Source organism: Chiloscyllium plagiosum, unplaced genomic scaffold, assembly GCF_037043375.1.
Source record: "Chiloscyllium plagiosum isolate Xiang-an unplaced genomic scaffold, Cpla_swu_hap1 HiC_scaffold_5, whole genome shotgun sequence".
Lineage (NCBI taxonomy): Eukaryota > Metazoa > Chordata > Chondrichthyes > Orectolobiformes > Hemiscylliidae > Chiloscyllium > Chiloscyllium plagiosum.
In genome coordinates this window covers 138,566,082-138,589,946 of record NW_028270143.1, presented here as the reverse complement: position 1 = coordinate 138,589,946, position 23,865 = coordinate 138,566,082, and the positions used below count along the sequence as shown (strand labels likewise).

The 23,865-nt window shown below is 49.2% G+C and overlaps 1 protein-coding gene, 1 non-coding gene and 1 pseudogene across 2 annotated transcripts in view; all 3 read left to right on the top strand.

Moving 5' to 3' along the window:
* LOC148150048 (microtubule-actin cross-linking factor 1, isoforms 6/7-like) overlaps window positions 1-23,865 on the top strand; it is a 374,112-nt gene that overhangs the window by 55,990 nt on the left and 294,257 nt on the right. The window lies entirely within an intron of this gene.
* On the top strand, window positions 6,956-7,130 carry LOC148150057 (U2 spliceosomal RNA; annotated as a pseudogene).
* On the top strand, window positions 16,877-17,067 carry LOC148150056 (U2 spliceosomal RNA). Its single transcript, XR_015757312.1, has one exon. It is a non-coding gene; the product is annotated as a U2 spliceosomal RNA (small nuclear RNA).

Sequence of the window (23,865 nt, the reverse complement as noted above, 5' to 3'; positions counted from 1 at the left end):
TCTGTTGTGGGCAAAATCTTAGAGAGAATTCTTCGGGATAGGATTTATGAACATCTGGATAGGAATAATGTGATCAAGGATAGTCAGCATGGTTTTGTGAAGGGCAGGTCGTGCCTCACAAACCTTATTGAATTCTTTGAGAAGGTGACTAAGGAGGTGAACGAGGGGAAAGCGGTAGATGTGGTGTATATGGATTTTAGTAAGGCGTTTGATAAGGTTCCTCATGGTGGACTACTGCAAAAAACACGGAGGTATGGCATTGAGGGTGAGTTGGAGGTTTGGATTAGGAGTTGGCTGGCTGGAAGAAGACAGAGGGTAGTAGTTGATGGCAAAGGTTCATCTTGGAGTGCCGTCACTAGCGGTGTTCCGCAAGGATCTGTTTTGGGACCATTGCTGTTTGTCATTTTTATAAATGACCTGGAGGAGGGGTTAGAAGGTTGGGTGAGCAAGTTTGCGGATGATACGAAAGTCGGAGGAGTTGTAGACAGTGAGGAAGGATGTGGCAGGTTACAGCGGGATATAGATAAGCTGCAGAACTGGGCAGAAAGGTGGCAAATGGCGTTCAATGTAGCTAAGTGTGAGGTGATTCACTTTGGTAAGAGTAATAAAAAGATGGGGTACTGGGCTAATGGACGGATACTTGGTAGTGTGGATGAGCAGAGGGATCTTGGTGTCCATGTACACAGATCTTTGAAAGTTGCCACCCAGGTAAATAGTGCGGTGAAGAAGGCATATGGCGTACTGGCTTTTATTGGTAGAGGAATTGAGTTCCGGAGTACTGAGGTCATGTTGCAGTTGTATAAGACTCTGGTGCGTCCGCATCTGGAGTATTGTGTGCAGTTTTGGTCGCCATACTATAGGAAGGATGTGGAGGCACTGGAACGGGTGCAGAGGAGGTTTACCAGGATGTTGCCTGGTATGGTAGAAAGATCATATGAGGAAAGGCTGAGGCACTTGGGGTTGTTTTCATTGGAGAAAAGAAGGTTTAGGGGTGACTTGATAGAGGTGTACAAGATGATTAGGGGTTTAGATAGGGTCGACAGTGAGAATCTTTTTCCAAGGGGGCATAGCTTTAAATTAAGGGGGGGTAGGTATAGGACAGATGTTAGGGGTAGGTTCTTTACTCAGCGAGTCGTGAGTTCATGGAATGCCCTGCCAGTAGCAGTGGTGGACTCTCCCTCATTATGGGCATTTAAGCAGGCATTGGATAGGCATATGGAGGATAGTGGGCTAGTGTAGGTTAGGTGGGCTTGGATCGGCGCAACATCGAGGGCCGAAGGGCCTGTACTGCGCTGTATTCTTCTATGTTCTATGTTTAAGGCTCACCTTGTTAGACACGTGAACGGGAGGCGGAACGGCGGGACTGAAACCACGTCTGGGCAACAAGTAGCACGTCCAAACAAGGAGTAGGAATCGGCACAGGCTCGCTGGGCCCTGTGTTATCGACCCGACGTGCCAAAGTCTCCGGCCACGTGTATAACTTTGGTGAATTTCTGCAAATACCTTGTAGACGGGGCTGTGACAGGGACCTTATTGGGGTGTCGACGATAATGAGGGCCACGGCGGGCATTTTTGCTGAGTTTGCAGATGGCACAAAGATAGCGAGAGGGACAGGTAGTTTTGAGGAAACGGGCAGGCTGCAGAAGGGCGTGGAGATGAAGGGCGAGTGGGGAAAGAAGTGACCAAGTGTGCGGTTTTGCACTTTGGTAGCAAGAACAATCGGGTAGACGATTTTCTGAACGAGGGAAAGGCTTTGCAAATCTGAAGCGCTGAGGGTCTTGGGAGTCTTAGTTCCAGGTTGTTTCATGATTAACATGCAGGTTCATCCGATGGTTCGGAAGGCAAATGCAGTGTCGGCATTCATTTCAAGCGGGCGAGAAAAAAGGAGCAGAGACGTGCTGCTGAGGCTGCATCAGACTCTGGTCTGACCACAGGTGGAATATCGGGAGCAGTTTTGTGCCCTGTACCAAAGGAAGGGATGCGCTGGTGTTGGAGGGAGTCTAGAGAAGGTTTACAAGCGTGTTCCCCCTGGGGCTGAAGGGTTTGTCACACGAGGTCTCTGGGTCTATACCCGATGGTGTTTCGAAAGGTAAGGCGGGATCTGACTGAACCTTACAGGCTACTGGGAGGCCTGGTCAGAGTGGATGTGAAGAAGATTAGATTAGATTACATTACATTACAGTGTGGAAACAGGCCCTTCGACCCAACAAGTCCACACCGACCCGCCGAAGCGCAACCCACCCATACCCCTACATTTGCCCCTTACCTAACACTACGGGCAATTTAGCATGGCCAATTCACCTGACCTGCACATCTTTGGACTGTGGGAGGAAACCGGAGCACCCGGAGGAAACCCACGCAGGCACGGGGAGAACGTGCAAACTCCACACAGTCAGTCGCCTGAGGCGGGAATTGAACCCGATGATCCCACTAGTAGGCGAGACGAGGACCTGGAAGTACAGCCTCAGGGTGAAGGGTCGTCCCTTCAGGCTGAGATGAGGTTGCATTTAAGACAGAGATAGAGAGGTTCTTGATTATAAGGGGATCAAGGGTTGTGGGGAGAGGGCAGGAGAATCGGGGTTGAGAAACCTGTGAGCCACGACCGAATGGCGGAGCGTGGGCCGAATGGCCCGATTCTGCTCCTACGTCTTATGGGCCGTCAGACCTTCCGTGGTCTTGCGGTCATGACAGAAAGCAGTTGTTTCCCAGAGGGTGGCGGCGGTCTGGAATGCACTGCTTGGGAGGGTAGCGAGGCGGGGAACCTCAAAACCTTGAAAAACTACTTGGATGAGCACTGGAAATGTCATAACCTTTCCTGGCTACGGACCAAGTGCTGGAAAGTGGGACTAGAGCAGACTTAGAGTAGCTTTGTCAGTGCGGACTCGGAGGGCCAAAGGGCCTCTTCTGTACTGTGTGACTGTGTGGGGAAGCTTTCTGATTCCCATCTGTTGATTGAGGCCGCCCCATTGATGCTTCCTGATGCGGAGCAGCCGGATGGATCCAAGTGCGCATTGAAGGTGAGAGGGTGGCAGAGAGCTTCGGAGCCTCCGTCCGTTTGGTTCAGGTTTCGTCTCGTCCTGATGCAAGCATCGATGTACGTGCTCAGTGGCTACCAATAGAGTGAAGGTGCAGTTGATCACTGACTCCACGCGTGGTGCTGCAGGTTGTAATGTCTAGACGAAAACAGAACTCGCTGCACCCTTCGGGAGAAGGGTCACTGGACTCGAAAAAGCGTTAATTCTGCTTTTTCCCCACAGATGCTGAGGTTTTGCTTACTGGGTGTTTTGCTTTATTTTGCATTTTAGACCTTGCTTTTTGATTGCACAGCCACTATCAAACCATTAGCTTGCTGTTAGCGCTGCAATTAGCACTCTTGAATCTTGATTTGCAATTCTAAGGAAGCAGACCGAATTGGAATGTTTGGAGCCGAACCAATAAAGGCTGATTTGCTGTAAATTGATCTTCACATCCCCGCCCCGTCGTGCTATTCATTTGCACGAGGTGGGTTGGGGGATGGGAGTTCACACTTTCCAAGACAAGATGGATTAGTCTGTAAGAGGTACTGTTCGTAAAGGTGAGCGAGCCGAGATTTCCTGACAGTGAGATTTTTCGGTCAGAATTCGAACCTGCTCCAATCATTTGCCTTGTGGGGAGGCAGGGATTTTTCACATTGGTAACAGCTGAGATTTTTAGAACGTCGAACAGAGCAGCGCAACAACAGGCCCTTCGGCAACTGTGAGAAACAAAACTCACTCACAATTCAGCCTGAGACAAAGCCTTGGAAACAAGAACATTTAATTCTTTACGGCCTTGCAAGAACAGGCGTTTTGCTCAAGCAATCAGGCTAGCAAAAGCGCGCGAAAACAAAACATGTAAGCATTCTTATTCAGTTTGCAAGTTGCGGAATCACGCCTCCCTTTTCCCATCCTATCATAAGCCGATTACCTCACTCGTTTTTCTCTAATTTTCCTTATCTGACTACCCTGCTGTCCTTGTCCTTGTCTGTTACAGCCTGTCTGCTATTTTATCCAGTTCCCCTTATCATACTATAAGCTTATTGTGAAATGCCCCTACTGCTACTTTTGTGGTCAGCTACAACACTTTAAAGTTATTTCTTAGTTTACAACTATTTCTTAAACAAAAACCTCTATATTCGTTAAAATCTTAGCCTTAGGTATGCTGCAAGAATCCCGCGACCGTTTGTGTAATGTTCCCCTTCCCCTCCCCCCACAACACCCCGTCACCCATCTGCAAAAACAACATCTCTAACTGCATTTCTAATCTCCCACAAACTGTCAGGGACATTTAAGCTACTGCTCGGCGAGCACACGCTGGACGGCAGTAAATTGAGGGGTGTGTAGGTTAGGTTGATCTTAGATTAAGAAAACTGCTCGGCACGACATCGTGGGCCGAAGGGCCTGTACTGTGCAATGTTCTAACTGCAGGCACATCCACACACATCAAAGACATGGAGGGCTCGGCTGAATCTATTGCTTTCTTCTCTACGTGTCACGTTTCATCGAGGTAGCGTCCTAGGCCCAAGCATCTTCAGCGAGTGGTGAGAATATGCAGTGCACTGCCTGAGAGAGAGGGTGCTGGAGGCAGATTCAATGGTGACTTTGGTCGGAGGGTCGGATACTTATCTGAAGAGAGAATATTTGCTGCAGGGCGAGTGGGACTGGGGAAGTTGCTCGTGCAGAGAGCTGATGCAGACATGACAGGCTGAATGTATCATTCAATGCGTGCAGTTCTGCAGTTGGTTACCGCCTCCTCAAAAACGCTGTGCTGGTCACGTGAGAAGTCACGTAAGCTTAGCCCTGACCCACTTGATTGGTGAGATACTGACGATCTCTACATGACCATGAGACAGTGGTTCACTGACAGGGGAAAAAAAGCAACTGCTGTAAACGGACCTGCTGCTCTCGTTAGAAATCCTGGGAGGACTACGGCGACAGGGAAACTGTCAGCAGTGATCTACAAGTCTTTGAACAGAATCAAGCTGATTGAAAACATGGAGGACAAATGGGACTTGAGGCAGTCCGCTGTATTGTAGTTATCGCTTCTCGGCCTTTTGGCTAAGATCAAGTGTCTGTTCTTATCAGGACGGGGGTCGAGTTGTGAGTCATCAGAGCTAGTGGAGATCATCGCTGGATCGTGATTGGACGTTGGAGGATCGTTTGGTTGTGCTGACCTGCTATTGGTGGATCTTCATGCTGGCTTCGGCCTAACGCCAATTCAGGGACCAGCCAACCTCCGAGCTATGGCCTCAACAGCTGCGCGCAGCCCTGGGCAGGGGGTTCGAAACACCGTCCGGGTGTCTGTCAAGCAGGTGGAGGGCCGTACACCGATGGATCGCATCCTGTTTATTAAGAAGGTATTGCTAGGATGCTGTGGGTTCGCTGCAGCAGACGTGTACTGCCTGCAGGATTTCCCTGGGGCAGGCTACTTTGATGTGACCTTCAGGAGTGTGAAGCAGTGCGAACAGCTCCTGAAGGTCTTCAAGGAGAAGGAAGGGGAGCCGCTGTTCTCCATCTTGTCGGCAACCCCATTGTGTGTGCTTCCTGCACAGAGGAGTCGGGTTGTTACAATCCATATGTACAACCCCTATGTTCCAGCGGCTGATGTCCTGACCTTCCTGGGAAGGTACGTCCAAGTTGAGGGAGAAGCCACCGACGTGATCGACCCCTTTGGGATCTGGACCAGTAAGCGGCAGGTCAGAGTGACTCTGAGGGTCGATGGCAATGGGAACATTCTTCACCCACCCTCGAGCTTCGCAATTGGAGGGAACAGAGGCTACCTGACATATGCAGGGCAGCCAAAAGTGTGCCGAGCCTGCGGGAAGTCGGGACATGTGCTGGCGGATTGCAAAGTGACCATCTGCAGGAACTGCAAACAGGAGGGTCACCTGACTAAGGACTGTCAGGAAGAAAGGAGCTGCAACCTGTGCGGAGAGGCGGGCCACGTGTACAAGACCTGCCCAAGACGGGGGGGCCCCACTTACGCACAGATGGCTGGAGGTGGCAAGGCGAGCCGTGGACCCCCAAAGACCAGTAACGTCCACCTAGACAGCAGGGAAACAGAGTCTGGTGGCACCCAGAAAGAAGAACAGGCTGGAGTGGAGGAGGGGGCAGCCAGTGGAGAGACACAGCAGCTAATCCTAGCTCTCGCTGGGCAGATGGAAGCAATGGAGGAGGAGGAGGAGGTAATCGAGCAGGCAGAGGAGTGGATACCGGTTATAAACAGGAAGAGAAAATCCGGCCACGCCCACAAAGCCTCCCAGCAAAGGGGGAAAAGACAGCTGCACGAGGGAGGGACGGCCAGCACTTCGGATGGGGAAGACGGGCACAAAGAACATCATCACCACCAGAAGAAGAGACAGAGCGCCGTAGATAAAGAGGAGGGCATTTCCTCCCAGCCAGGAAACAACGGAACCCCTGAAGTCCACCCTCCACCCAGTGAGAACCAGGGGGTACCCACTGTCCCACAACTACAGGTAACTGAGAGCTGCGATCCTCTGACAGTCCCATTGTCAGACACAGAACTGGACGGTGCGGACCCTTGCCTTGGCTCAATGACACCAGAGCAGGTAAATGACCCCAGTGAGGGCCTGGATAGCTACCTCAGCCCAGAGAAGGTCCAGCAGTTCGTGCACACTATGGGGATGCAGATAGCTACCCCAGAGACAGGACAGTCAAATGGACAAGGGTAACCCCATAAACTGGGGGTTAAAGAAGTTTTCCTTTGCTCTCATATAACAGGGCACCCACTCAGTAGGTGGGTTCCGCTGAAGCCACAGCTAAATAATAAGAGACTGGATGGTTAATGAAGGGAACTGTATTTAGGATAACTGTAAATTTGAGCAATTCAATCTGTTCTTTACGACATGGAATGTATATATGTATGAACGATATGACAAATTGTACAAGTACCAAAGATTTATTTATATGAATAAAGTATATTTTGAAATAAAAAAAAAATCTGTTCTTATCAGTTTAATATCTGATACGTCCCTTATCTGGGGACCATATATTAAATTGATTTTTGGAGCAGGGAGATGGAATAGGGGCTTGCTCCGTCCACTCCACGCATCGACCTGGTATTGCAGTACCTCCGGGAACGGTGCACCCCTCATCTATAAATCTAAAAACAGCTTCATGTTTATAACTCAGGCTTTCGGTGCTTTGTGTCTGCTGGATGGGTTTGAGTACCAAGTGCTTCATTTCTCACACCTCACATCCAACCGGGCGTGAGTCGATTCAAACTCGTCTGTTCTAAGGTGGCTGCTCAGCTCCCGCTCCCTATCCTTCTCTCGCCATCTCTGTCTCTTGCGCACCTTGACACTTGCTCTCAATGTCATCCCCTCGGACCCCTGCTGCGTGCTGCACCTTCCCGCCAACGCCGGGCCCCGATCACACCACATGGTGTCAGAATTTGGGAGTCGCAGCAACCGTAGCTGCCCACCAGCTTTTCATACTCGCGAGCGACATTTCAGAAAAACAAGAGAAGGTCAACTGTGCTACGTTGCTGCATGCTGCTGGGGATGAAGCTATCTCGGGGTTCAGTCGTTTTGATTTTGATGACTTGAAAGAGAGATTTCGAGAACACTGTGAGCTAGGACAAAAATCATCGGGACGTATTTAAGGCACATGCTTTTCATCAGACTGCAAGGGCAGGCGGAATCGATAGGTACGTATGTGACTGACCGGAAAAACGAGGCAAAGGACTGTGAGTTTCAGCCATTTTCCGATTCACGGAGCCGCGACAGAATCGTGTGTGCTATCACGAATGACTGAGTCAGAGGCAGGTTACTCAGAGAGTCAATTCTCACTGGGAAAAGCAAAGAGACAGCACTAACTCGACAACAGCACGTGAGAAAACGTAGAACAAACAAACCAATGTTTGCTGACCGGAACTGGCCTGGAAAGATAATAAGGCAGGTAGGAGCACTGCAGATTATCCGGCACCTGGGCTGTGTACGCAGGGACTGGCACAACACCCCCTTGCCTTCTTTTGCACTTAGAATGCTGCCAGTTCTGGCTGAGGCAGCAAAGTCAGTCTCACACAAGCAGCGTGTGCCAGCTGTCTGTGACAACAAATTCCAAAGACTCACAACCCTCTGAGAGAAGACGTTTCTCCTGATCTCACTCTTAAATTGGTGCCTCTTTATTCTGTTCAGTTCTAGACACTCCCATGAGGGAAAATGTCCTCTCAGCATTTACCCTGTCGAGCCACGTAAGAATCCAATATGTTTCAATAAGATTGTGTCTCATTCATTTAAACTCAGGATCTACACTCATCTGGAGGTAGGGTTTACCGGGCTCAGTTTTACTGAAAAGCTGACCTCCGGCTAGTTCAGCAAATAGGTCGTTGAGCAAAGGGAAAGGAAACCGCCTAGCACACACCAGCAGGTGAACTGTTGCAGCATGATATTGCGGCTCCGGCACTCAATCCCTCTACGAATGAAACCTAACAGCCTTCTTAACAGCACTATCCACTTGGGTGGCAACTTTCAGGGATCTATGTACATGGGACTCCAAGATCCCTCTGCACATCCACACTACCAAGAATCTTTCCATCGACCCAGTACTCTGCCTTCCTGTTATTCTTCCCAAAGTGCATCACCTCACATTTAGCTGCATTGAACTCCATTTGCCACCTCTCAGCCCAATTCTGCAGTTTATCCAAGTCCCCCTGCAACCTGTAACATTCTTCCACACTGACCACCACTCCACCGACTTTAGCGTCGTCTGCAAATTTACTAATCCATCCACCTATGTTATGCCTGCATCTAAGTCATTTATAAAAATGACAAACAGCAGTGGTCCCAAAACAGACCCTTGTGGCACACCACTAGTAACCGGACTCCAGGCTGAATATTTTCCATCAACCACCACCCGCTGCCTTCTTTCAGAAAGCCAGTTTCTAAGCCAAGCTGCTAAATCACCCTCAGTTCCATGCCTCTGCATTTTCTCCAACAGCCTACCACGTGGAACCTTATCAAAGGCTCCCGGCGTCCTGCTTCTCTATCCCATTGAAAACAATAGCGTGCTTCTTTAGAATTCTTGATCAGTCACTCTCAGAATCTTGACAAGTGATTGCCTTCGGCCCAGTTGAGTTTGATTCTGTCCAACCACATTCTTGCCCATAAAGCTCTAAGATTTCCTTTGTTGACGCGCAGGCTGTGTCTTCAGACTGACCGTATAACTGAACGTTCCCACCGTGAAAGCACCTGTGTGTGTTCCTCGCTCAGTTTCTGAAGGTTGCAGCGCAACGTGACTCAGCCGTATCAATGAAACCGGTGTCCACCTCCATTCTTACCGGTTTGCCGTTCAGTAAGGGAGCGACCGGGGCGTCGGCAGCTATCGCCAGTATCTGTAACAACAACACCTCATTGGTTTGTGCGCCTGGGCTTTTGTCTTCTTGCCCTTTTTGTACCATTTAGGATTTCTTCCTGTACTTTCGCTGCAGGTTATTGGTACTTTCTCCCCCGAGCGCACCCACTTAATATATTCTTTTTTAATGCTGCAGTTTCTGCACACAGCTTCTTTCCAGCAGCAATTTGCTGCTGCCTGACATGTGTTTCCACAGCAGTGGCAGTTTTGTGTCTGCGTTGGTGCTTGTCCCTGGGCCACCATTTTGTGAACTCTCAGCCACCATTTTGTGAGGTGTTGACCTTCCTTGGCTGCGAGTTCCATCACGGTTGCCATTCCCAGCACTTTCATTTAAGTGTAGTCACCTTTGCGTCAGTAATCTCTTCTGGATCGCTTCACATCTTACGGCAGGCTGCTACAAAAGGTAGAGTCTCGTGGGATCTGAGGTGAGTCGGCTAGCTGGATACAAAACCGACTCGGGGCGCATTTTTCGGAAAGGAGATCAGTAACTAGTGGCGTCCCGCAGGGCTCAGTGCTAGGACCTTTGTTGTTTGTGACGTGTAAATAAATGATCTGTACAAAGAGCTGTACAAAACTCCAGTTAGGCTACAATTGGGATATCGCGCGCAATGCTGTTCGGCACACTACCAGAAGGACGTGGATGCTTTGGAGAGGGTGCAGAGAAGGTTTACCAGCACGTTGCCTGCCCTGGAGCGCTTCTGCTGTGAGGAGAGATTGAATAAACTTGGATTGTCGTCACTGCAAAGACGGAAGCTGAGGGGCGACCTGATAGTGGTCGACAGCATACTGAGAGGCATCGAAAGGGTGGGGTGGCGAGTCAGTGGGTACAGGTTCACGGTGAGAGGGGGAAAGTGAGAAGGGAAAAGTGCGGGGAAAGGTTTTCACACAGAGGATGGTGGGTGCCTGGAACGCGTTGCCAGTCGAAGCGCTGGAAGCAGGCACATTAGGAACGTGGGTTGGTACATTAGGAACTTGCAGCGTGGGTTGGTACCTGGGACTTCGATGTTGTGGCTATTACGGAGACATGGGTAGAACAGGGACAGGATTGGCTGTTGCAGGTTCCAGGGTTTAAATGTTTTAGTAGGGTCAGAGGTGGGGGTAAAAGAGGGGGAGGTGTGGCATTGCTTGTCAAAGATAGTATTACAGCTGTGGAAAGGACGATGGATGAAGACTCGCCGTCTGAGGTAGTTTGGGCTGAGGTTAGGAATAGGAAAGGTGAGCTCACCCTGTTAGTAATTTTTTACAGGCCTCCTAATAGTCCTAGAAACGTAGAAGAAAGGATTGCGAGGATGATTCAAGAGAAGAGTGAAAGTAATAGGGTGGTTGTTATGGGGGACTTTAACTTTCCTGATATTGATTGGGAAAGCTATAGCTCAAGTTCGTTAGATGGGTCAGTGTTTGTCCAATGTGTGCAGGAGGGTTTCCTGACACAATATGTAGATAGGCCAACAAGAGGTGAGGCCATACTGGATTTGGTTCTGGGTAACGAACCAGGCCAGGTGTTAGAATTAGAGGTAGGTGAGCACTTTGGGGACAGTGACCACAATTCGGTGACTTTTACTCTCGCGATGGAGAGGGATAAGTGTGCACTACAGGGCAAGAGTTATAGCTGGGGGCAGGGAAATTATGATGCGGTGAGGCATGACTTAGGATGTGTGGCTTGGAAAAGTAAGCTTCAAGACAAGGGCGTAACTGATATGTGGAGCTTGTTCAAGGAGCAACTATTGAGTGTCCTTGATAAGTATGTACCCGTCAGGCAGGGAGGAAAGGGTCGTGTGAGGGAGCCGTGGTTTAATAAGGAATTGGAATCCCTTGTTAAATGGAAGAGGGCGGCCTATGTAAAGATGAGGCGTGAAGGTTCAATTGGGGCGATTGAGAGTTATACGGTAGCCAGGAAGGACCTGAAGAGAGAGCTAAGAGCAGCAAGGAGGGGACATGAAAGGGCCTTAGTTGGTAGGATTAGGGAAAACCCTAAGGCTTTCTATAGGTATGTCAGGAATAAAAGAATGACTAGGGTAGGAATAGGTCCAGTCAAGGATAGTAGTGGGAAGTTGCGTGTGGAGGCTGAAGAGATTGGGGAGACATTGAATGAATACTTTTCGTCAGTATTCAATCAGGAACAGGACATTGTTGTCAATGTGAGTACTGAGTCACAATTAAGTAGAATGGATGGCTTTGAGGTATGTAGAGAAGAGGTGTTGGAAATTCTGGAAAGGGTGAAAATAGATAGGTCCCCTGGGCCTGATGGCATTTATCCTAGGATTCTCCGGGAAGCAAGGAAGGAGATTGCAGAGCCATTGGCCTTGATTTTTATGTCCTCGTTGTCTACAGGAGTAGTGCCAGAAGATTGGAGGCTAGCAAATGTGGTTCCCTTGTTCAAGAAGGGGAGTAGGGATAACCCTAGTAACTATTGGCTGGTGAGTCTCACTTCTGTTGTGGGCAAAATCTTAGAGAGAATTCTTCGGGATAGGATTTATGAACATCTGGATAGGAATAATGTGATCAAGGATAGTCAGCATGGTTTTGTGAAGGGCAGGTCGTGCCTCACAAACCTTATTGAATTCTTTGAGAAGGTGACTAAGGAGGTGAACGAGGGGAAAGCGGTAGATGTGGTGTATATGGATTTTAGTAAGGCGTTTGATAAGGTTCCTCATGGTGGACTACTGCAAAAAACACGGAGGTATGGCATTGAGGGTGAGTTGGAGGTTTGGATTAGGAGTTGGCTGGCTGGAAGAAGACAGAGGGTAGTAGTTGATGGCAAAGGTTCATCTTGGAGTGCCGTCACTAGCGGTGTTCCGCAAGGATCTGTTTTGGGACCATTGCTGTTTGTCATTTTTATAAATGACCTGGAGGAGGGGTTAGAAGGTTGGGTGAGCAAGTTTGCGGATGATACGAAAGTCGGAGGAGTTGTAGACAGTGAGGAAGGATGTGGCAGGTTACAGCGGGATATAGATAAGCTGCAGAACTGGGCAGAAAGGTGGCAAATGGTGTTCAATGTAGCTAAGTGTGAGGTGATTCACTTTGGTAAGAGTAATAAAAAGATGGGGTACTGGGCTAATGGACGGATACTTGGTAGTGTGGATGAGCAGAGGGATCTTGGTGTCCATGTACACAGATCTTTGAAAGTTGCCACCCAGGTAAATAGTGCGGTGAAGAAGGCATATGGCGTACTGGCTTTTATTGGTAGAGGAATTGAGTTCCGGAGTACTGAGGTCATGTTGCAGTTGTATAAGACTCTGGTGCGTCCGCATCTGGAGTATTGTGTGCAGTTTTGGTCGCCATACTATAGGAAGGATGTGGAGGCACTGGAACGGGTGCAGAGGAGGTTTACCAGGATGTTGCCTGGTATGGTAGAAAGATCATATGAGGAAAGGCTGAGGCACTTGGGGTTGTTTTCATTGGAGAAAAGAAGGTTTAGGGGTGACTTGATAGAGGTGTACAAGATGATTAGGGGTTTAGATAGGGTCGACAGTGAGAATCTTTTTCCAAGGGGGCATAGCTTTAAATTAAGGGGGGGTAGGTATAGGACAGATGTTAGGGGTAGGTTCTTTACTCAGCGAGTCGTGAGTTCATGGAATGCCCTGCCAGTAGCAGTGGTGGACTCTCCCTCATTATGGGCATTTAAGCAGGCATTGGATAGGCATATGGAGGATAGTGGGCTAGTGTAGGTTAGGTGGGCTTGGATCGGCGCAACATCGAGGGCCGAAGGGCCTGTACTGCGCTGTATTCTTCTATGTTCTATGTTTAAGGCTCACCTTGTTAGACACGTGAACGGGAGGCGGAACGGCGGGACTGAAACCACGTCTGGGCAACAAGTAGCACGTCCAAACAAGGAGTAGGAATCGGCACAGGCTCGCTGGGCCCTGTGTTATCGACCCGACGTGCCAAAGTCTCCGGCCACGTGTATAACTTTGGTGAATTTCTGCAAATACCTTGTAGACGGGGCTGTGACAGGGACCTTATTGGGGTGTCGACGATAATGAGGGCCACGGCGGGCATTTTTGCTGAGTTTGCAGATGGCACAAAGATAGCGAGAGGGACAGGTAGTTTTGAGGAAACGGGCAGGCTGCAGAAGGGCGTGGAGATGAAGGGCGAGTGGGGAAAGAAGTGACCAAGTGTGCGGTTTTGCACTTTGGTAGCAAGAACAATCGGGTAGACGATTTTCTGAACGAGGGAAAGGCTTTGCAAATCTGAAGCGCTGAGGGTCTTGGGAGTCTTAGTTCCAGGTTGTTTCATGATTAACATGCAGGTTCATCCGATGGTTCGGAAGGCAAATGCAGTGTCGGCATTCATTTCAAGCGGGCGAGAAAAAAGGAGCAGAGACGTGCTGCTGAGGCTGCATCAGACTCTGGTCTGACCACAGGTGGAATATCGGGAGCAGTTTTGTGCCCTGTACCAAAGGAAGGGATGCGCTGGTGTTGGAGGGAGTCTAGAGAAGGTTTACAAGCGTGTTCCCCCTGGGGCTGAAGGGTTTGTCACACGAGGTCTCTGGGTCTATACCCGATGGTGTTTCGAAAGGTAAGGCGGGATCTGACTGAACCTTACAGGCTACTGGGAGGCCTGGTCAGAGTGGATGTGAAGAAGATTAGATTAGATTACATTACATTACAGTGTGGAAACAGGCCCTTCGACCCAACAAGTCCACACCGACCCGCCGAAGCGCAACCCACCCATACCCCTACATTTGCCCCTTACCTAACACTACGGGCAATTTAGCATGGCCAATTCACCTGACCTGCACATCTTTGGACTGTGGGAGGAAACCGGAGCACCCGGAGGAAACCCACGCAGGCACGGGGAGAACGTGCAAACTCCACACAGTCAGTCGCCTGAGGCGGGAATTGAACCCGATGATCCCACTAGTAGGCGAGACGAGGACCTGGAAGTACAGCCTCAGGGTGAAGGGTCGTCCCTTCAGGCTGAGATGAGGTTGCATTTAAGACAGAGATAGAGAGGTTCTTGATTATAAGGGGATCAAGGGTTGTGGGGAGAGGGCAGGAGAATCGGGGTTGAGAAACCTGTGAGCCACGACCGAATGGCGGAGCGTGGGCCGAATGGCCCGATTCTGCTCCTACGTCTTATGGGCCGTCAGACCTTCCGTGGTCTTGCGGTCATGACAGAAAGCAGTTGTTTCCCAGAGGGTGGCGGCGGTCTGGAATGCACTGCTTGGGAGGGTAGCGAGGCGGGGAACCTCAAAACCTTGAAAAACTACTTGGATGAGCACTGGAAATGTCATAACCTTTCCTGGCTACGGACCAAGTGCTGGAAAGTGGGACTAGAGCAGACTTAGAGTAGCTTTGTCAGTGCGGACTCGGAGGGCCAAAGGGCCTCTTCTGTACTGTGTGACTGTGTGGGGAAGCTTTCTGATTCCCATCTGTTGATTGAGGCCGCCCCATTGATGCTTCCTGATGCGGAGCAGCCGGATGGATCCAAGTGCGCATTGAAGGTGAGAGGGTGGCAGAGAGCTTCGGAGCCTCCGTCCGTTTGGTTCAGGTTTCGTCTCGTCCTGATGCAAGCATCGATGTACGTGCTCAGTGGCTACCAATAGAGTGAAGGTGCAGTTGATCACTGACTCCACGCGTGGTGCTGCAGGTTGTAATGTCTAGACGAAAACAGAACTCGCTGCACCCTTCGGGAGAAGGGTCACTGGACTCGAAAAAGCGTTAATTCTGCTTTTTCCCCACAGATGCTGAGGTTTTGCTTACTGGGTGTTTTGCTTTATTTTGCATTTTAGACCTTGCTTTTTGATTGCACAGCCACTATCAAACCATTAGCTTGCTGTTAGCGCTGCAATTAGCACTCTTGAATCTTGATTTGCAATTCTAAGGAAGCAGACCGAATTGGAATGTTTGGAGCCGAACCAATAAAGGCTGATTTGCTGTAAATTGATCTTCACATCCCCGCCCCGTCGTGCTATTCATTTGCACGAGGTGGGTTGGGGGATGGGAGTTCACACTTTCCAAGACAAGATGGATTAGTCTGTAAGAGGTACTGTTCGTAAAGGTGAGCGAGCCGAGATTTCCTGACAGTGAGATTTTTCGGTCAGAATTCGAACCTGCTCCAATCATTTGCCTTGTGGGGAGGCAGGGATTTTTCACATTGGTAACAGCTGAGATTTTTAGAACGTCGAACAGAGCAGCGCAACAACAGGCCCTTCGGCAACTGTGAGAAACAAAACTCACTCACAATTCAGCCTGAGACAAAGCCTTGGAAACAAGAACATTTAATTCTTTACGGCCTTGCAAGAACAGGCGTTTTGCTCAAGCAATCAGGCTAGCAAAAGCGCGCGAAAACAAAACATGTAAGCATTCTTATTCAGTTTGCAAGTTGCGGAATCACGCCTCCCTTTTCCCATCCTATCATAAGCCGATTACCTCACTCGTTTTTCTCTAATTTTCCTTATCTGACTACCCTGCTGTCCTTGTCCTTGTCTGTTACAGCCTGTCTGCTATTTTATCCAGTTCCCCTTATCATACTATAAGCTTATTGTGAAATGCCCCTACTGCTACTTTTGTGGTCAGCTACAACACTTTAAAGTTATTTCTTAGTTTACAACTATTTCTTAAACAAAAACCTCTATATTCGTTAAAATCTTAGCCTTAGGTATGCTGCAAGAATCCCGCGACCGTTTGTGTAATGTTCCCCTTCCCCTCCCCCCACAACACCCCGTCACCCATCTGCAAAAACAACATCTCTAACTGCATTTCTAATCTCCCACAAACTGTCAGGGACATTTAAGCTACTGCTCGGCGAGCACACGCTGGACGGCAGTAAATTGAGGGGTGTGTAGGTTAGGTTGATCTTAGATTAAGAAAACTGCTCGGCACGACATCGTGGGCCGAAGGGCCTGTACTGTGCAATGTTCTAACTGCAGGCACATCCACACACATCAAAGACATGGAGGGCTCGGCTGAATCTATTGCTTTCTTCTCTACGTGTCACGTTTCATCGAGGTAGCGTCCTAGGCCCAAGCATCTTCAGCGAGTGGTGAGAATATGCAGTGCACTGCCTGAGAGAGAGGGTGCTGGAGGCAGATTCAATGGTGACTTTGGTCGGAGGGTCGGATACTTATCTGAAGAGAGAATATTTGCTGCAGGGCGAGTGGGACTGGGGAAGTTGCTCGTGCAGAGAGCTGATGCAGACATGACAGGCTGAATGTATCATTCAATGCGTGCAGTTCTGCAGTTGGTTACCGCCTCCTCAAAAACGCTGTGCTGGTCACGTGAGAAGTCACGTAAGCTTAGCCCTGACCCACTTGATTGGTGAGATACTGACGATCTCTACATGACCATGAGACAGTGGTTCACTGACAGGGGAAAAAAAGCAACTGCTGTAAACGGACCTGCTGCTCTCGTTAGAAATCCTGGGAGGACTACGGCGACAGGGAAACTGTCAGCAGTGATCTACAAGTCTTTGAACAGAATCAAGCTGATTGAAAACATGGAGGACAAATGGGACTTGAGGCAGTCCGCGGTATTGTAGTTATCGCTTCTCGGCCTTTTGGCTAAGATCAAGTGTAGTATCTGTTCTTATCAGTTTAATATCTGATACGTCCCTTATCTGGGGACCATATATTAAATTGATTTTTGGAGCAGGGAGATGGAATAGGGGCTTGCTCCGTCCACTCCACGCATCGACCTGGTATTGCAGTACCTCCGGGAACGGTGCACCCCTCATCTATAAATCTAAAAACAGCTTCATGTTTATAACTCAGGCTTTCGGTGCTTTGTGTCTGCTGGATGGGTTTGAGTACCAAGTGCTTCATTTCTCACACCTCACATCCAACCGGGCGTGAGTCGATTCAAACTCGTCTGTTCTAAGGTGGCTGCTCAGCTCCCGCTCCCTATCCTTCTCTCGCCATCTCTGTCTCTTGCGCACCTTGACACTTGCTCTCAATGTCATCCCCTCGGACCCCTGCTGCGTGCTGCACCTTCCCGCCAACGCCGGGCCCCGATCACACCACATGGTGTCAGAATTTGGGAGTCGCAGCAACCGTAGCTGCCCACCAGCTTTTCATACTCGCGAGCGACATTTCAGAAAAACAAGAGAAGGTCAACTGTGCTACGTTGCTGCATGCTGCTGGGGATGAAGCTATCTCGGGGTTCAGTCGTTTTGATTTTGATGACTTGAAAGAGAGATTTCGAGAACACTGTGAGCTAGGACAAAAATCATCGGGACGTATTTAAGGCACATGCTTTTCATCAGACTGCAAGGGCAGGCGGAATCGATAGGTACGTATGTGACTGACCGGAAAAACGAGGCAAAGGACTGTGAGTTTCAGCCATTTTCCGATTCACGGAGCCGCGACAGAATCGTGTGTGCTATCACGAATGACTGAGTCAGAGGCAGGTTACTCAGAGAGTCAATTCTCACTGGGAAAAGCAAAGAGACAGCACTAACTCGACAACAGCACGTGAGAAAACGTAGAACAAACAAACCAATGTTTGCTGACCGGAACTGGCCTGGAAAGATAATAAGGCAGGTAGGAGCACTGCAGATTATCCGGCACCTGGGCTGTGTACGCAGGGACTGGCACAACACCCCCTTGCCTTCTTTTGCACTTAGAATGCTGCCAGTTCTGGCTGAGGCAGCAAAGTCAGTCTCACACAAGCAGCGTGTGCCAGTTGTCTGTGACAACAAATTCCAAAGACTCACAACCCTCTGAGAGAAGACGTTTCTCCTGATCTCACTCTTAAATTGGTGCCTCTTTATTCTGTTCAGTTCTAGACACTCCCATGAGGGAAAATGTCCTCTCAGCATTTACCCTGTCGAGCCACGTAAGAATCCAATATGTTTCAATAAGATTGTGTCTCATTCATTTAAACTCAGGATCTACACTCATCTGGAGGTAGGGTTTACCGGGCTCAGTTTTACTGAAAAGCTGACCTCCGGCTAGTTCAGCAAATAGGTCGTTGAGCAAAGGGAAAGGAAACCGCCTAGCACACACCAGCAGGTGAACTGTTGCAGCATGATATTGCGGCTCCGGCACTCAATCCCTCTACGAATGAAACCTAACAGCCTTCTTAACAGCACTATCCACTTGGGTGGCAACTTTCAGGGATCTATGTACATGGGACTCCAAGATCCCTCTGCACATCCACACTACCAAGAATCTTTCCATCGACCCAGTACTCTGCCTTCCTGTTATTCTTCCCAAAGTGCATCACCTCACATTTAGCTGCATTGAACTCCATTTGCCACCTCTCAGCCCAATTCTGCAGTTTATCCAAGTCCCCCTGCAACCTGTAACATTCTTCCACACTGACCACCACTCCACCGACTTTAGCGTCGTCTGCAAATTTACTAATCCATCCACCTATGTTATGCCTGCATCTAAGTCATTTATAAAAATGACAAACAGCAGTGGTCCCAAAACAGACCCTTGTGGCACACCACTAGTAACCGGACTCCAGGCTGAATATTTTCCATCAACCACCACCCGCTGCCTTCTTTCAGAAAGCCAGTTTCTAAGCCAAGCTGCTAAATCACCCTCAGTTCCATGCCTCTGCATTTTCTCCAACAGCCTACCACGTGGAACCTTATCAAAGGCTCCCGGCGTCCTGCTTCTCTATCCCATTGAAAACAATAGCGTGCTTCTTTAGAATTCTTGATCAGTCACTCTCAGAATCTTGACAAGTGATTGCCTTCGGCCCAGTTGAGTTTGATTCTGTCCAACCACATTCTTGCCCATAAAGCTCTAAGATTTCCTTTGTTGACGCGCAGGCTGTGTCTTCAGACTGACCGTATAACTGAACGTTCCCACCGTGAAAGCACCTGTGTGTGTTCCTCGCTCAGTTTCTGAAGGTTGCAGCGCAACGTGACTCAGCCGTATCAATGAAACCGGTGTCCACCTCCATTCTTACCGGTTTGCCGTTCAGTAAGGGAGCGACCGGGGCGTCGGCAGCTATCGCCAGTATCTGTAACAACAACACCTCATTGGTTTGTGCGCCTGGGCTTTTGTCTTCTTGCCCTTTTTGTACCATTTAGGATTTCTTCCTGTACTTTCGCTGCAGGTTATTGGTACTTTCTCCCCCGAGCGCACCCACTTAATATATTCTTTTTTAATGCTGCAGTTTCTGCACACAGCTTCTTTCCAGCAGCAATTTGCTGCTGCCTGACATGTGTTTCCACAGCAGTGGCAGTTTTGTGTCTGCGTTGGTGCTTGTCCCTGGGCCACCATTTTGTGAACTCTCAGCCACCATTTTGTGAGGTGTTGACCTTCCTTGGCTGCGAGTTCCATCACGGTTGCCATTCCCAGCACTTTCATTTAAGTGTAGTCACCTTTGCGTCAGTAATCTCTTCTGGATCGCTTCACATCTTACGGCAGGCTGCTACAAAAGGTAGAGTCTCGTGGGATCTGAGGTGAGTCGGCTAGCTGGATACAAAACCGACTCGGGGCGCATTTTTCGGAAAGGAGATCAGTAACTAGTGGCGTCCCGCAGGGCTCAGTGCTAGGACCTTTGTTGTTTGTGACGTGTAAATAAATGATCTGTACAAAGAGCTGTACAAAACTCCAGTTAGGCTACAATTGGGATATCGCGCGCAATGCTGTTCGGCACACTACCAGAAGGACGTGGATGCTTTGGAGAGGGTGCAGAGAAGGTTTACCAGCACGTTGCCTGCCCTGGAGCGCTTCTGCTGTGAGGAGAGATTGAATAAACTTGGATTGTCGTCACTGCAAAGACGGAAGCTGAGGGGCGACCTGATAGTGGTCGACAGCATACTGAGAGGCATCGAAAGGGTGGGGTGGCGAGTCAGTGGGTACAGGTTCACGGTGAGAGGGGGAAAGTGAGAAGGGAAAAGTGCGGGGAAAGGTTTTCACACAGAGGATGGTGGGTGCCTGGAACGCGTTGCCAGTCGAAGCGCTGGAAGCAGGCACATTAGGAACGTGGGTTGGTACATTAGGAACTTGCAGCGTGGGTTGGTACCTGGGACTTCGATGTTGTGGCTATTACGGAGACATGGGTAGAACAGGGACAGGATTGGCTGTTGCAGGTTCCAGGGTTTAAATGTTTTAGTAGGGTCAGAGGTGGGGGTAAAAGAGGGGGAGGTGTGGCATTGCTTGTCAAAGATAGTATTACAGCTGTGGAAAGGACGATGGATGAAGACTCGCCGTCTGAGGTAGTTTGGGCTGAGGTTAGGAATAGGAAAGGTGAGCTCACCCTGTTAGTAATTTTTTACAGGCCTCCTAATAGTCCTAGAAACGTAGAAGAAAGGATTGCGAGGATGATTCAAGAGAAGAGTGAAAGTAATAGGGTGGTTGTTATGGGGGACTTTAACTTTCCTGATATTGATTGGGAAAGCTATAGCTCAAGTTCGTTAGATGGGTCAGTGTTTGTCCAATGTGTGCAGGAGGGTTTCCTGACACAATATGTAGATAGGCCAACAAGAGGTGAGGCCATACTGGATTTGGTTCTGGGTAACGAACCAGGCCAGGTGTTAGAATTAGAGGTAGGTGAGCACTTTGGGGACAGTGACCACAATTCGGTGACTTTTACTCTCGCGATGGAGAGGGATAAGTGTGCACTACAGGGCAAGAGTTATAGCTGGGGGCAGGGAAATTATGATGCGGTGAGGCATGACTTAGGATGTGTGGCTTGGAAAAGTAAGCTTCAAGACAAGGGCGTAACTGATATGTGGAGCTTGTTCAAGGAGCAACTATTGAGTGTCCTTGATAAGTATGTACCCGTCAGGCAGGGAGGAAAGGGTCGTGTGAGGGAGCCGTGGTTTAATAAGGAATTGGAATCCCTTGTTAAATGGAAGAGGGCGGCCTATGTAAAGATGAGGCGTGAAGGTTCAATTGGGGCGATTGAGAGTTATACGGTAGCCAGGAAGGACCTGAAGAGAGAGCTAAGAGCAGCAAGGAGGGGACATGAAAGGGCCTTAGTTGGTAGGATTAGGGAAAACCCTAAGGCTTTCTATAGGTATGTCAGGAATAAAAGAATGACTAGGGTAGGAATAGGTCCAGTCAAGGATAGTAGTGGGAAGTTGCGTGTGGAGGCTGAAGAGATTGGGGAGACATTGAATGAATACTTTTCGTCAGTATTCAATCAGGAACAGGACATTGTTGTCAATGTGAGTACTGAGTCACAATTAAGTAGAATGGATGGCTTTGAGGTATGTAGAGAAGAGGTGTTGGAAATTCTGGAAAGGGTGAAAATAGATAAGTCCCCTGGGCCTGATGGCATTTATCCTAGGATTCTCCGGGAAGCAAGGGAGGAGATTGCAGAGCCATTGGCCTTGATTTTTATGTCCTCGTTGTCTACAGGAGTAGTGCCAGAAGATTGGAGGCTAGCAAATGTGGTTCCCTTGTTCAAGAAGGGGAGTAGGGATAACCCTAGTAACTATTGGCTGGTGAGTCTCACTTCTGTTGTGGGCAAAATCTTAGAGAGAATTCTTCGGGATAGGATTTATGAACATCTGGATAGGAATAATGTGATCAAGGATAGTCAGCATGGTTTTGTGAAGGGCAGGTCGTGCCTCACAAACCTTATTGAATTCTTTGAGAAGGTGACTAAGGAGGTGAACGAGGGGAAAGCGGTAGATGTGGTGTATATGGATTTTAGTAAGGCGTTTGATAAGGTTCCTCATGGTGGACTACTGCAAAAAACACGGAGGTATGGCATTGAGGGTGAGTTGGAGGTTTGGATTAGGAGTTGGCTGGCTGGAAGAAGACAGAGGGTAGTAGTTGATGGCAAAGGTTCATCTTGGAGTGCCGTCACTAGCGGTGTTCCGCAAGGATCTGTTTTGGGACCATTGCTGTTTGTCATTTTTATAAATGACCTGGAGGAGGGGTTAGAAGGTTGGGTGAGCAAGTTTGCGGATGATACGAAAGTCGGAGGAGTTGTAGACAGTGAGGAAGGATGTGGCAGGTTACAGCGGGATATAGATAAGCTGCAGAACTGGGCAGAAAGGTGGCAAATGGCGTTCAATGTAGCTAAGTGTGAGGTGATTCACTTTGGTAAGAGTAATAAAAAGATGGGGTACTGGGCTAATGGACGGATACTTGGTAGTGTGGATGAGCAGAGGGATCTTGGTGTCCATGTACACAGATCTTTGAAAGTTGCCACCCAGGTAAATAGTGCGGTGAAGAAGGCATATGGCGTACTGGCTTTTATTGGTAGAGGAATTGAGTTCCGGAGTACTGAGGTCATGTTGCAGTTGTATAAGACTCTGGTGCGTCCGCATCTGGAGTATTGTGTGCAGTTTTGGTCGCCATACTATAGGAAGGATGTGGAGGCACTGGAACGGGTGCAGAGGAGGTTTACCAGGATGTTGCCTGGTATGGTAGAAAGATCATATGAGGAAAGGCTGAGGCACTTGGGGTTGTTTTCATTGGAGAAAAGAAGGTTTAGGGGTGACTTGATAGAGGTGTACAAGATGATTAGGGGTTTAGATAGGGTCGACAGTGAGAATCTTTTTCCAAGGGGGCATAGCTTTAAATTAAGGGGGGGTAGGTATAGGACAGATGTTAGGGGTAGGTTCTTTACTCAGCGAGTCGTGAGTTCATGGAATGCCCTGCCAGTAGCAGTGGTGGACTCTCCCTCATTATGGGCATTTAAGCAGGCATTGGATAGGCATATGGAGGATAGTGGGCTAGTGTAGGTTAGGTGGGCTTGGATCGGCGCAACATCGAGGGCCGAAGGGCCTGTACTGCGCTGTATTCTTCTATGTTCTATGTTTAAGGCTCACCTTGTTAGACACGTGAACGGGAGGCGGAACGGCGGGACTGAAACCACGTCTGGGCAACAAGTAGCACGTCCAAACAAGGAGTAGGAATCGGCACAGGCTCGCTGGGCCCTGTGTTATCGACCCGACGTGCCAAAGTCTCCGGCCACGTGTATAACTTTGGTGAATTTCTGCAAATACCTTGTAGACGGGGCTGTGACAGGGACCTTATTGGGGTGTCGACGATAATGAGGGCCACGGCGGGCATTTTTGCTGAGTTTGCAGATGGCACAAAGATAGCGAGAGGGACAGGTAGTTTTGAGGAAACGGGCAGGCTGCAGAAGGGCGTGGAGATGAAGGGCGAGTGGGGAAAGAAGTGACCAAGTGTGCGGTTTTGCACTTTGGTAGCAAGAACAATCGGGTAGACGATTTTCTGAACGAGGGAAAGGCTTTGCAAATCTGAAGCGCTGAGGGTCTTGGGAGTCTTAGTTCCAGGTTGTTTCATGATTAACATGCAGGTTCATCCGATGGTTCGGAAGGCAAATGCAGTGTCGGCATTCATTTCAAGCGGGCGAGAAAAAAGGAGCAGAGACGTGCTGCTGAGGCTGCATCAGACTCTGGTCTGACCACAGGTGGAATATCGGGAGCAGTTTTGTGCCCTGTACCAAAGGAAGGGATGCGCTGGTGTTGGAGGGAGTCTAGAGAAGGTTTACAAGCGTGTTCCCCCTGGGGCTGAAGGGTTTGTCACACGAGGTCTCTGGGTCTATACCCGATGGTGTTTCGAAAGGTAAGGCGGGATCTGACT